At 35.4% G+C, this 14,286-nt stretch overlaps 1 protein-coding gene across 2 annotated transcripts in view; it reads left to right on the forward strand.

The window, feature by feature from the left end:
- LOC128860086 (uncharacterized) overlaps positions 1–14,286 on the forward strand; it is a 205,421-nt gene that overhangs the window by 42,197 nt on the left and 148,938 nt on the right. The window contains exon 1 of one of the 2 annotated variants that reach the window (XM_054097337.1): positions 8,193–9,376. The exons of the other annotated variant lie outside the window; for it this stretch is intronic. The gene's annotated coding sequence lies outside the window, so the exon portion shown is untranslated. Of the gene's footprint in view, positions 1–8,192; positions 9,377–14,286 lie in introns of those variants that run through there. 2 annotated transcript variants of the gene reach the window in all.

Here is a 14,286-nt window from a genome sequence, read left to right on the forward strand (position 1 = left end):
CAGCTCGCAAAACAATTTGCGAAATCATGCATGGCCCGAAAACAATAAACAACAACAGCAATAAAAAATGCATGCTTGATAAAACAATAACTATATAACAACTAGCGAATTGCACAATAATTGCTGAATACCAACAACTGCAGCAGAAACAACAAATTTAATTCAATTTGCCTGTCAACGCCAAAGTGAGCGGTCTGCCATTTCATTTGTGCCTGCGTGTGGGCTGCGCGCTTACAAGCGAGTGCTGGGTTGGTAGTTGGAGTTGGGCTGGTGGTGACCGTAGCTTGGTGTGTTGCTGGATACATTGACATTCGGTATGCCAGCGGTTGGTTAGTGGGTTTGGCTGCTTGATTGGACATACATTCAGGTATGGCATCCCACAACTATGCGCTTGTATGCATGGGGGGTCAAATGTCGTCGCGTATACGGCATGCTGAACGGATTGCTTGCATGGCTGCCTGTGATGACTAAATTCGGGTGCGTATATGGGAGTTTGTGTTCACAGTTGAATGAATGCGTGTTGCGCTGGTTAGCTTACATATATCCTGTAGGGAATCTTTTCGGTATTTCGGCAAATGCAAATCATTCTGGTATGGACTATACATTTCCCACGAAGAGTTGCCAGAAAGGTGATTAAATTTTGGTAAACACAAATAGTTGTGGATGAAACCCCTGAATTGGAAACGTGTAGAATCTTCAATTCAAAGTTTGAAGAAATCTACTTGGTAGCAAATTTCAAGTTAATTTTCTGATAAAATCCTTAATTGAGAGAAAAAGTGATTAAAGTAATTTTGTAGTCCATTGCATTTTGGTATAATAAAATACCAGTTTAAAGGGTTTGGCAATGTCAAATTTGCACTTTATTAGATTAGATAAGATTAGATCTGTGGTGAGCTGGAGAAATCCAAGTGCTCAGTGAAAAATGCCAGTGTACAACACCCAGATAGACTACAGTAAAAGGAATAGAGGGACAGGATAGATATTTTATGGATGGTAATACGGAAAAATGTGTTTTGAGGTCACTCTTCCGAAAATTTATTGAGGAATTTTATTTCCGCGAAAAAGGAAGAGTATGCACCTTATACACACTCAATACATGGTAGCCCAACAACCTAAATCTTATTATAGAAAATGTCGGGCAGCTACAGAGAAAACGCTCTGCAGAGTCCTCATTTTCAAGACAGGAACGCCAATGACTCTTCTGGTAGCCATATATTGACCACAGTGCCCTGTGATTACACCCACCAATACTTTCAAGTCCTTCCTGGTAAGGTTTAAGAGAAAGGTCGCTAATTTCCTGTTTGGTTCTTTCACAAAGCACTTGGCTACTCTGCGGGAGTTCAACTCAGACCAACGTCTTCTATGGGTAGACCTCATGAAGTAGTTAATCCACAGTTGAATCGATGCAAAAGTGACACCTAGAAAGGATTTAGGGTCTAGTGGTATGCTTGCAAAACCTTTATTAGTCAGGTTGTCAGCTAACTCGTTCCCTGAAAGACCACAATGTCCAGGAACCCAAATCTGACAAACTTTGTTGTATTTTGCAACACTGCTCACTTTTGTCTTACATTCACCGACTAATTTTGATGAGCAGCTTGGGTTTGTAAGGGCGTTGAACTTTATTTTTGCTCAAATTGCTTGACGTATTTACATATAACTCGAAAAGTTATGTGAATCCTACTATAAATATTCGCGGCAATTTTCCCAGGTATTTTGGAAAAAATAAATTTTTTTATGAGGAGATTTTTCATGGCAGAAATACGCTCGAAGGTTTGCCACTGCCTGTCGGAATCGGTCATATGTTGATTTTTGGTTGAAGCTGTTGATACATAATATGACCAAAAGGATGATTGATACTAGGTTTGGCAATCCGAAGCAAAATTGAGAGAGTAATTTCGACTGTCACGTCATCGGGGACTCGGTAGCAGAATTCTGCTCGCTCTTTAGAAAATCAGCTGTTTCCTTCAAAACCGCTGAGAGCCGGTTAGGATAGGACTAAGCACGTTTTGAGTAGATGTCCGGGAAATACCTGACAAAGTTGGTTACTTAATAATCAGGACTTTGACTTTCTGAAGTACACCTGTATAGAACTCCTTTCCCCAGTTGGATTTTGTATGTTCTCTTGCATAAAAGTTTCATTTTGCCTCATAAAGGAAATAACACACAGCTCATAAGCTAAAATTCCCGAAGCAATGAACTTTATTGTGGGAAACAGATGTATGGGGGTATCTGTATGTATCTGCAGCGATAGCAAAGCTGTGCTCATGGTCTTAGACAGCCCTCCAACCACTTCCAGGGTAGGTGAGTCCTGTTGACCCGCGCTGAACTATGTCGGTAGGCATAATATCCTGATCCTAACATGGCTCCCGGGACACGTGGGTATCGCGGGTAATGAGATCTCTGACTCTTTAGTCAATTTCTTAGGCTCGGAACCCGTTCTGCCACTTCTTTCTGCAAACATCAATGGCAAACGGGTTACTTCAACCCACAAGTGACTTTGGCAGGCTGAGAGAGGTTGCAGATGGTCAACACTGTTGTTACCTGTCATGGCCGACCGATTGTCGCAGATCCTTTTGTTATTAAGCTGAAAGGATTGTAGTCAGCTGGTTGGACTGCTGACGGGCCACTTTCTATGGTTGAAGCATATGGAAAAGGTAGGCATCTCAGACAGTGCACTCTGCCCAGCATCTGAAGAGGAGGATGAGACAGCGGAACACTTTCTGTGGGTCTGCCCGGCCTTCGCCCGATTGAGCCTTGAGGTCTTTGGCAGTGATGTGTTAACAAGCTCGGGTAGATTTAAAGAGAATGTTGTCTCAGTGCTGTACTTGCCAGTTTGTCCCGACAAAAATAAACATTTAAAAATAGTTTTTAGCTAAAGTAGACAGCAGATGAGCTATCACTGGCCAGCCGGTTAATTTAAGTTTCCTCTAATACCACAATGACTAGTTACCCACATTACTGGAATTTTACCCTAAAGTAGAAATCTGACATGTTTTTAGTCTAAGGATTCACAATGGAAAATTTCTTTCACATATACTCTTTTACACTAAGACTCTGTCTCATTACATCGGAGACAGTACTATCAAATTTTCCCTTGAAACAGATTTGAAAATCGACAGGATAGCTCATGCCATCGAAGGTACACTCAAATAGTTTCAAACAGTTCACCAAAAGAACACTGTAGAACAAGTGACGGGATCCAATAGTACTAATTTTCCGAGGAATCCTTTCCTGTTCTATTACACACCAGCTTCCAGGCATCGGAAGATTATTACTATTGGATTACTAGATCTCATTGTCAAATCAGTTACTAAGAATAGCGTCTCCGAGGTACGCATATCCGTAGTTTATCCGCTACTTGGCTATGAAACACGAAGAATACAAGAATTCACAAATTTACGTGAGTTGAACCAGCTCACCATCAGTGATTTTCTCTCCAGCCTACATCCCTACTAATATGTAAATATGGATGTTACTGTTTGTGCTGAGGCTTTCGTAGCAAATTTTTAGCAATTTTGAAGCCACCACAGGTGGTAGGATTGCACAGTGGGGCGTTTGAATGAAATTGTAGGTTTTATATCGCAATATATAAGTACTAATATGTCAAGATGTTTAGTATACAGGTGGATTTTGAATATGAGCAAATATATTTTGCGAGTGAGGACAGTTGATCTACTGCTTGAGAGGTTCATAAATCAAGTACACCGTATGGTTGCAAATATCCCACAGTGCAGTGGCTGGTTGGCAGGACAACAGTCGCAAAATTACCTGCGGACTGCATATTTAGAACACATTTACGCATGTAAATTACGCGCCCACATACATACCTGCATACGCATGCTGGAATATGAAATTTCTCATAAATTGAAGCCCAGTTGTGCACTCCAGCGAAATCTTGCCTACTTATTATACCTGAAATTCCACTCAACCACTACCAGAAATTTCATAGTGGCAAAAGCCCAAATCTTCCACTTCACGTCCACTCACTGACTCCACTGACAAAATTGCACTGGTATCCTATTTAACTCACCTGTTGCCTAAGTTACGATTCCATTACCAATTTGTAGTGCTGCTGTTCCGCGTTATTCAGTTGACTCGGTTTTATGTGGTCGCGGCAAGCGAAACTATTTAGTGCTGCAATGATATGTGTAGATATGTGGGGAATGTGGTCTCGTACGCACCGCACTTGATGTTGCAACAAGTACACCATCCAGCTTAGCTTGTGAAATTGAATTACTGCTGCTATCCTATTTTAACTAATTAACATTAGGTCTCATATGAAATGTATTAAGCAACAAGAAAGAGAAATTTCATATATTTAATGCAAAAAGATGACCAATGGATCTCTGGCAGACAATAATGTTTAGTAAGATGAATAGTTTAGAGAAAGTATGGGCTAGTTGAAGAGAGGCAAAAGTGAGTATTTAATAGTATGAAGGTGTCTATGCCATCGTTTTTCTGTTATGAGTTGACTTAGTGTGCAATGTGGCTTTAAAACTTATTCTGAAATGGATGAAAAAATGACAATACACAGTCACATAAATTAGTGATGCGTCATGTAAATCTGGATTTTAGGTATCAGTAAGGTCGTTTAAGATATAAGTGCCTTAGTAAACGAGTATTCCTACAAAAACCAGTACCGCGAAGAAATTCCCAAGAGAAGTAAATAGAAAAATTGGAATTCCTGTATTATTTGCACCCCGGCCACGTAGAGAGAAATACTTAGTGGCTCAGTAACTCGGCCTGTACATTAAAAAGGCTTAGTGGCTTAAAGAAAAACTTTTTGGCTCAGCCATAGATAGGCAGTGTCCAAAATACTTCGATAAAAAGCAAGGTTTCCCATTGCCTCTATGACGGGATACCAAAAAGCCGCTTTAGTGTTACTTGAGGAGTGCCAGAGTGGTACTTCACCCATTTCACCTATGACGGGATAGAGTGGGGTTAAGCAGAAAAGTTGTCATATGCTATTACTTCTTTTACAAGAAAGTAGTCTTGTATGAAACAGATTATCTGCATATTCTGCATGAGCTGTTTCAAACAGCTTCTTTAGTTAGTTTTCTTTTTATTTGAATTAGAGGTAAGTAATTTTGCGGCTCTCGTTTAACGATACTATAAACTTGAATACATTTTCTAAATTTAGGCTTCAAATATTCTAGGGCTTAGGCTTACGTTGGAATGCAATTTAGAATTTTTGGGCCGTCTGTTGCCAAACTCGCAGCTTTGCAAAATGTTCACTTTTCTCATAACTCAACCTGCCCATTTATTTTGTAATTTTAGTTATGTTTCCTTTTTGCTTGGGTGTTGTTACTAGTGAAGAAATTGTATGTAGGTTCCTGGTTTACTGTGCACTCTCACAAAATTTTTAATGAAATTTTGCAGCTCAAGTGCTTCTTCTGTACTTACTGGCATCTCAGTTGATTAGTATTACAAATGCAAATGCCTTTTCAACTCGTATATTGCATATGTATGTATGTGGGGGCACGTAATTCTGAAAGGAAGTTTCATTTCACTCCTTTCGTATCACTTAAATGCCAATGAAATGTAAAACCTGGAAAACAACTCGAATTACCAAAAACTTAGGAACGAGTTTTTGCCCAATTTCGGGCAATTTGTCAAGGAAAAAGAGGCTGTCTGCAAAGTCGGTTTACTGACGATAGTTTAACGTGACAACGTCATAAGAAAATATTGATGGAATGGTTGCAATTTTCAAAACAAAATTTTAATTTTATTTGTTTGATAGATATTTTGTATGGATATAGAGGAGGAGGTAAATGGAATTGCAATGGAATAGGTCAAGTTACATTTACACAAACGTGAAAAATGACGAAACATTTATCAAATTCATGAAAGATATCTTCAATTTCGATTGTGCATCAGACGTTAATAAGTCAACAACACTTAGAGGCATCATCATCGATTTGACTTTCTCAAGACACATTACACTTGAAACACTCCCTTTCATTTCCTATTTTTCCTATCATCGTTTATTCTCAACAGAGAAATGGTTCATTACCATGCACACAGGAAGAAAGCATATGCAAATACAAGTATGTGAATTTATATAATATACAAATGCGCATATACATACATATACATACATATATATGCTCACTCAAGTAGGACAGAGCCAGATGTCACACGTTGCCGAACGCGGGGACCGATTGTGCTCTTTGTCGTTCGTTCCGCGCTCTCGCTTGCAGTTAAAGCACATTAGCTTACATTTGCTTGCGTACGGAATAAATTCGTATATTTGATATGTCCATATGATTTGTATGCATCTTTACATATAGATTTGTTCTTTTTGAAAATTACGCGAAATTGTATATGTATATGCATGTTTATATCCATATATTAGTATACAACATATCTTATAAGGTATATGGTAAATATTACCATACATTTTTTCCTTCATATATAGTAAAAATATTAATAATAAATATTAATAATAACATTAAAACAACAGGTATTATTAACAAACTTGGTTTTAATTTAAATTCTTCAAGTAAATCAAATTAATAATAATCAATAAGAAGGCATATGCAAATACAAATATGTGAATTTATATATGTACATATGCGCATGTATATACATACATATATACGCTCACTTAAGTAGGAGAGATCAAGATGTCGAACGTTGCCGTTCGTTTGCTCTGTTTGCTTTGTCATTCGTTCCGCGCTTTCGCTTGCAGTTCATTCAAAGTAACGACAATGAGCAAGGTAACGGCAAATGAGCAAGGTAACGACAAATAAGAGCAAGGTAACGACACATTTTTTCGTGCGTGCAGCCGACTAAATCGAATTATAAGACGTTATCACGTCAAAAAGATGTTTAAGAATCAGAAAAGATTGCAGTGTAGGGAAAGGGCCAAAAGTTAGATCTGCGGTAGGCAGTTTAAGAATATGTTGAAAGAAACAATTAAACGGAAATATAGAACAAAATAAGAAAAATAAATAAATAAATTGAAGTGAAAGAAAATATAATGAAATAGTATGCAATGAATTGAAATAAAATAAAAATTAAATTAAATACAAGAAAATAAAATGGAAGAAAAAAATAAAATGAAAGAAAATAAAGTAAAATAATTTGAAATGAAGTGAAATTTAATAAAAGTAAATTAATATAAAATAAAGTGGAATTAAAGTAAAAAATAAAAAATAAAATGATGGCAAATAAAATAAAGAAAAATTATTTGAAATAGAGTGAAACTAATTCAAAAACAAAAACAGAAAATGAAATAAAACAAAATAATATAAAACGAAACCAACTAAAATTAAATAATTTTGGTGAAAAAATTAAGCCAAAGTAAAATAAAACAAATGAAAATAAATACAAAAATATAATAAAACAAGTAAAATAAAATAAAATAATGGAAAAGAATATTCAAAAATAAAAATTAAATAAAATGAAATGAAAAAGACTAAACGGAATAAAAACAAAATGAAACAAAATAAAGCAAATCGAGTTTAAGGAAAATAAGAAAAATTTCACAAAATACACTAAAATTAAATTAAAAAACAAATTAAAATTAAATTAAGTAAAATAAACTGAAATAATTTAAATGAAGTAAAATTAAATTAAACAAAAAATAAAACCACCTAAACTAAATACAAATATATAATAAAAAATAAATAAAAAATAAAATAAAATAAAATAAAAATAAATAAAGTAAATTAAAACAAAACAATGAAAAAAGATATAAAAAATTAAAATGAAGTAAAACAAGCTAAAAGAAATAAAGCCAAAAAATGGAATCAGATAAAAACAAAAAAAGAACAAAATTAGAAAAAAAATTAAACTAAAAATAAAAGAGCATATAGTTTAATTTTTAGGTAATATAAGAATACGCAAAATAAACCAAACCGAAAAAATTTAATAAAATAAATTGAAACGAACAAAATAATATAAAATGAGACAATAAAAAAATAAAATAAAATTATTTAAAATGAAGTGAAATTAAATAAAAACTAATAATTTAAAATGAACTGGAATTGAGTTTAAACAAAATGAAACCAACTAAAATAAATTATGTCAAAGTATAATAAACAATAAAGTAAATAAATAAGTACAATAAATAAAATAAAAATAGAAATTAAATTAAAATAAAATAATGAAACAAATTATTAAAAATAAAATAAAATAAAGTAAAATGAAATAAGCTTAAAGAAATAAAGTTAAAGAAAAAATTTAATTTAAAAAACTAAATGGGATAAAAAATTAAACACTAATTAATTTAAAATGAAAAAAAGGAAATACAATAAAATTAATGTTGGAATACCCTCATTCAAATAATAACATTATGCAACACTATTTAAGTATCTCTTATATATGTAAGTATATTTGGTAACACTGAAAGTATAATTGGTAACACTGAGAGTATATTGGCAACACTGAAACTATATTCAGTAACACTGAAAATTGATCTCTCACTTCCTGTTGAATTCTCTTCATTCATAGACGTGGTATTGGTGTTGTTAAAAAGTAATCGAAAAAATAAAAGACAATCATAAAGGAAAATTAAAACAAAATACAAGTGTCATTTATTTAATTGAGAAAGTTAGTTCTCCAACAATTAAAAATAATATAAAGTCATATAAAACAAAACAATGTAAAATAAAATAGAATTCAATAAAGTTAACTTAAGTAAAGCAAAATAAAACACAATAAAAAAGAAAGCAAAAACTAAATTAAATAAAGATGAAAGAAAAATAAAAGAAGATTAAATAAAATAAAATAAAAAATATATAATAATAATTCCTATTATTATCAGTCTTTTATCAATAAATGACATAAATAAACTTAAAAGTAAGGTTTGTTGGCTGAATACCAAAAATGAATATCATAAAATAAACGGAAATGACAAAAACAAAAATATCTTGTAATATAATTAAATCAAAATAAAACAAAAAATTAAATAAAAATATGAGATAAAATAGAATAAAAGACAGCATAATAAGTGAAAGTAAAATAAAAAATCCAAATTATGTAAAAAAATAATAATTTTAAACACATTTAAATCAAACTGATATCAAATTAGTAAAGCACACACTTACAAAATTCAGTTTAACTTCTCACAAACTGTGAGCTATCACTACAGGCCACTCAACTCGATGACCAAATATGGCTGAGGAGTGGTGCGGAGAAAATGCAGTGCGCTCGCTTAACTCAACGCTCTACACAGCTCCTACCTTATTTGTGTTTTTGTTTTTCCACTCAAATGCAATTCGCTCCAAATGGTCCAACAGTGGATGCTAGGTAATGCTAGTAAAGGTTCTGCAGGGTGAACCGAATTGGGCAGAAGAGGAGAAAAATGTTACGCAGCAGCACCAGAGTAGGCGAGCACGGAGAGCGCAAAACGTGTAGCGGTGCCTTAAATGTATGTACTATATGTAGTGAGTGCCTAAAGTAGTTTTCACATAGCATTAAGTAAATGGCTGGAAAATGTTGGAATGCGAATATTGAAAATGAAATAAAAATAGAAAAGAAATCAAAACAAATAATAAAAATAAAAAACAAACGAACAAATAGTTGGCACTACACAAATGGAGAACAGAAATGTTGGAATTACTAATTAAACTATGAAACAATTTTGTAATTGCAAAAAAACAAAAAAAAATGCAAACAACAGCCACAAAAAAGAAAAACTTTTACCAACAACAACAAACGACATCTTGTTGTGCTTGTTGTTTGCGATTTTGTGGAGCGTTTGAGCGGCTGCTGAAGTTAAGAGTTGAAACCAATGCCGGGCGGTTGAGTGAGATTGAAACAGGTTTGCTACTGGAGGGGGAGGAAGTTAAAATAGTTCTGTGTAGAGTTGTTGCGAGTATATATTGTTGTTGTGGTTTTTTCTACTAGTTTTAGTTTTAGTTAGTCTGATATTTCGCGTTATTGTGATTCTATTTTTGTTTAAGTTTTTTTTTAACAATTATTCTCTGCTGAGTGGCCATGACAGTAACTGTTGGGAGTGGAAAATATAATCAAAGCGAAAAATGCGAAAATTTATTAAATAAATATAAACAAAGTACCAAAGAAAAAAAACGTAAAACAAAAAGCGTGCAAAAGAGAAAAATTATAAATAAAAATAAAAAAAAGTTAGTAAGCCTGAAAAGTCTAACTCTACAAACTGACACAATCTAAAACATGCATGAGCTGAGCTGACAGTGCTAAAAATAGCTGTGATTTTGTTTTTTTTTATTTGAAATTCTTGATGACTGTATTTTTTGGTTATTTTCCTTTCTTTTATATTAAAGTGCAGAGCACTTGCTGTCACTTAGTGCATTTTGGTTTCTTCCCTTTCAGTTTATCGGTGTCATTTATATATACATAGCGAACTAACGTAACCTATTTACATATTCATGTAGGAGGGCCGGAGCGTATGAGTGACATACAAATAAAAGTTCAATTTATTTATTTTCTGTGAAAAATATTGATGAAGGAAAAGTGCTTGAAAAAAAGGTTACGAAAGGAAGTGAATTATTATTACTGGCAAGTGCCAGTATCATCCGTATTGAGAAAGGCAAAATTTTAAGTATGATTGCCGGCCACTTAATTTCCGGGTGATGGAGGACATGTCTTTGTGCCAAGTTTTAGGTCAGTTGATAAGTGAAGCAAATGGAACATATTTTATATGCTATGTTCACATTTTTCCAAGCCCTAAGGAAACTCATGAATAGCTTACTAAAAAAATATATCGTGTCTTGAGTCAAACCAATATTCAGATAACGGTTTCACTTATTTTAATTTATGATTTGTTTACTTCATTAAGGCCGTATCACTAATATAGTGTGACGCGATACCGGATAATGATATGTTTATTTTTACAAAGAACTAAAGAGTGATGAAGTCCCTCGAAAAACAGTCTGTAACCTCTAAAGTAGCCTTGAAATCCTGCCCATCTCTTACCGAAATGGTTGAGCCATCAAAATTTGTGAACCAGAGTTACTCGAGAAAAATAACTTGCCCAGCACGGCTATGAATATGCTAGGATAGTTGGAGCTCATCGCCCGTCAAAAAAGTATCCAATTATCCCCAATAATTTTTAACTTCACAACATAAATTCCTATGGGATGGTGCCCAGTTTGTTTTTTTTTTGTTTTAATGGGTGAGGTAGGGTTTAAAATGCACTTACAGCGACCGTCAGCTGCGTCGAGTGGTATGGCCACTAAAGTAATCCTCCCTCTTCTTCTGGGCAGACTCCTTTCTAGGTACTACTTTCTGCATTTCTTCGGAGGGACCAAGAACGATGTCCATGAAATGCAGCAGTTCTCTTCACCCAGGTCTGGGTACACCATGCTTGTAGCCCGCCGTGTGCTTTAGGCTCGTCATCTTATGGCTCTGTCGGTGGAGCTTCGCTTTGTTGTACTGCGTTGAGATCTATCTCTTTTTCCGTAATACGCCTTCAATGTATCCTTCAACCGCATTCTGGTTGTCCTTGCATTCAAGCATCTTGCAGATCACATTGTACGGCGCGATGTTGCCAATCTGCTTCCTCATTCAGCATCTCTTTCCACGAGTCATCTGTCGCAACTAAAGGACGTGTGTTCGGCGTCATCCCTCGGTGCTTAGCAGCGTATGCAACTGGGATCGCTTACCTAACCCATGCAGCATATCTATTTCCGGAAGTATCCATGGCCAGAGAGAAACTGAGTCAAGAAATAGCCTACTTCCCCGCAGTTCCTTTGAATCAATTTGCCGATTGTAGAAATCAGCTTCGCTGTCCAGCTGCCACTCGATTTAGTGTCCCATCGGCTTTGCCATCACTTCATGGCTTGTTATCTCTGTTCTGCGCCGTTAGTGGTTCTGTTTTTTCCTGGAATCCGACGCATCCACTGGTTCCCGGATCATGAGATCGATAGGTATCTCCCGACTGATCATAAAAATTGCTGCGCCTATATTTATCGAATCTTTGGCTTGGTTAGGTTGGCTAGAAATATCACTCAGCCACCTCAGCCTTTCTACCTCTGCTCAGAAGAATCTTCCAATATTTACATATTTACATACAGAATCCAACGTAAAATCCCTCTTGCCAATAAGTGGTACTTTGGACTAAGTAGGGAAATGAGTAGTAATGTCCTCTCTCGACGACCAAACTAATACTCTACAAGGCACTCATCATGCCCGTGCTAACGTATGGCACAAAAGCTTGCACGATGAGAACATCCGTTGAAGCGACGCTTGGAGTGTTTGAGAGAAATATTCCGGGTAAGATTTTTGGACCTTTGCACGTTGGCAACGGCGAATATCGCAGGCGATTGAACGATGAGCTGTATGAGCTTTACGACAAAATAGACATAGTGATCCAGCGGCTTCGTCCGAATGAATCCAAACGCTCCGGCTCTGAAAGTATTCGATGCGATACCAGCTGGTGGTAGCAGAGAGGAAGGTGGAGGAAAGATCAGGTGGAGAAGGACTTGACTTCACTTGTCTCCGATGGCGCTGGTTAGCACGGGAAACAAACGACTGGCGCGCTTTGAGAAACTCGGCCAAAATCGCTTCAATCAAGAAGATGGAGACACTCACTATATTTTTTCAGCATATTGGGGAAATATACTGACTTTTTGCTTTGCCTGTAGTAGAGCAGAATGAATTAGTTGGTTATATTGCTTTCACAAAGCCAATCTTTATGCAGTGTAAGATTATATAACTAAAGGCTTATGGGTTATGCCGATCAGTCGTTGCTCTTATAGTTCATTGCTACTGTTCTTCAAATATTTTACTCCTCGAGTGTCTGAAAAAATGAGTAATTTTAAACATTTGTTTCCACTTTCCCACTTCATCGCAATCGCAATTGCAATCGCACTCCTACTAATGCAGGTCATAGGCAATCAACACTAAACTATTTCTCTTTAGCCTCTTTTCCAATTCCAATTTTTTTGAAAATTATTTTTTTTCCAACTCACAAACACCTCTTGAATGAAATTTAATAAATTCCAACAAACGATGTTACTTCACATTTATCTCGATTATGTCTTTATGCAGGTATGGATTCTCTTTTAGTTTTCTAATATTTAGCACAATTGAATGCCAATTTCATGCTGATATTTCCAGCCACTTTCGATAAGACTGCCTTAAGGATATTAAGGCAAATTGTTTTCAACACAAATTCCATACACACTCAAGTGTGAGCGCATGCAGAGGTATACTATACGCATGTATAGGTACCACATATACACATATATTGTACATATATGCATCACAAGCGATGGAAATGTTGATATGCCTAGTCTATGCGCTGGAGCAGCTCGTTATGAGGCAATATATCTAAATGTACATTACTACACATTTTTCTCCACATGTGCGTGTGTATGTGCTTATGTTTGCGTGGATGTGTGGCTGCGGCAGATGCATCAACTGGGCACATTCATGGTTGTGTGAAGCTGTCAGTGTAGTCTCGTTGTATTTTTGCCTCTTCTGTAAGCGTTTTATATACTACATAGTATAAGTTACAAGTGGCATTAAAAAGCATTTTAAGCACTTGCAAGAAAACTTTTTAATTTTTTGCCTATTTTTATATTTTGCTTGCTATTTTCTTGACTTTATAGTATTTTAAAGATAGTTCTTTGGATGCCAGGGAAGTTGAAATAAAATGTTTAAAGATATTACAGCTGAGCAAAAGTTGGTTAAAATGTGTGACGTAAATAAATGGTATAGTTTAGAGATAATTTGAGCTTAGAGAAATAAACATTAATGCCAATTTTAAATGGAGAGATAAATAAAACATTAAAGTTGAAAAATTAAATTTAACTTTTTAATAGCCCAATACCCTTCGTTTCATAACCCTGAGCAAAAAGATCAGAAAAATAAGTTTTTTCGGGTCTTAGGCTGGGTTAGGCAGCCTCGGTAGTATAGCGTAAGTGCACTAGCCTGCAGTCCTACAAGCTGTGGGTTCGAATCCCACGTAAATCATAGTCCAAATTTACCTACTTTCCGTGTTTCTAAAAAACAAAAAAAGCAAAAAAAAAATTCTCTGTTCAACCTCTTCCAAAAACTTATCCAAACGTATCTTATCAAAACTTATCTTTTCCATCCTTACTCCCGCACAATAGTCAGCGTTTTATTTTGCATTGTGACTGCTAAAACAAGCAGAAAAAAAGGAAACACCACACAGTTGCACTTTGCATCAGTGGCGACCGCAACAGGAAGCGAGCAACCGCGGTAAAGCGTAGACGCACCAAATTTAGCGAAGTCCTCAACCATCTGTGCGATCCTTCTGGCAGAAAAATGTGAAACACAGATGACGCTTCAAGCAGTAAGAAAGCGTTGTTCCTAAACAACGACAGGTGGGCA

This window comes from Anastrepha ludens, chromosome 4, assembly GCF_028408465.1.
Source record: "Anastrepha ludens isolate Willacy chromosome 4, idAnaLude1.1, whole genome shotgun sequence".
Lineage (NCBI taxonomy): Eukaryota > Metazoa > Arthropoda > Insecta > Diptera > Tephritidae > Anastrepha > Anastrepha ludens.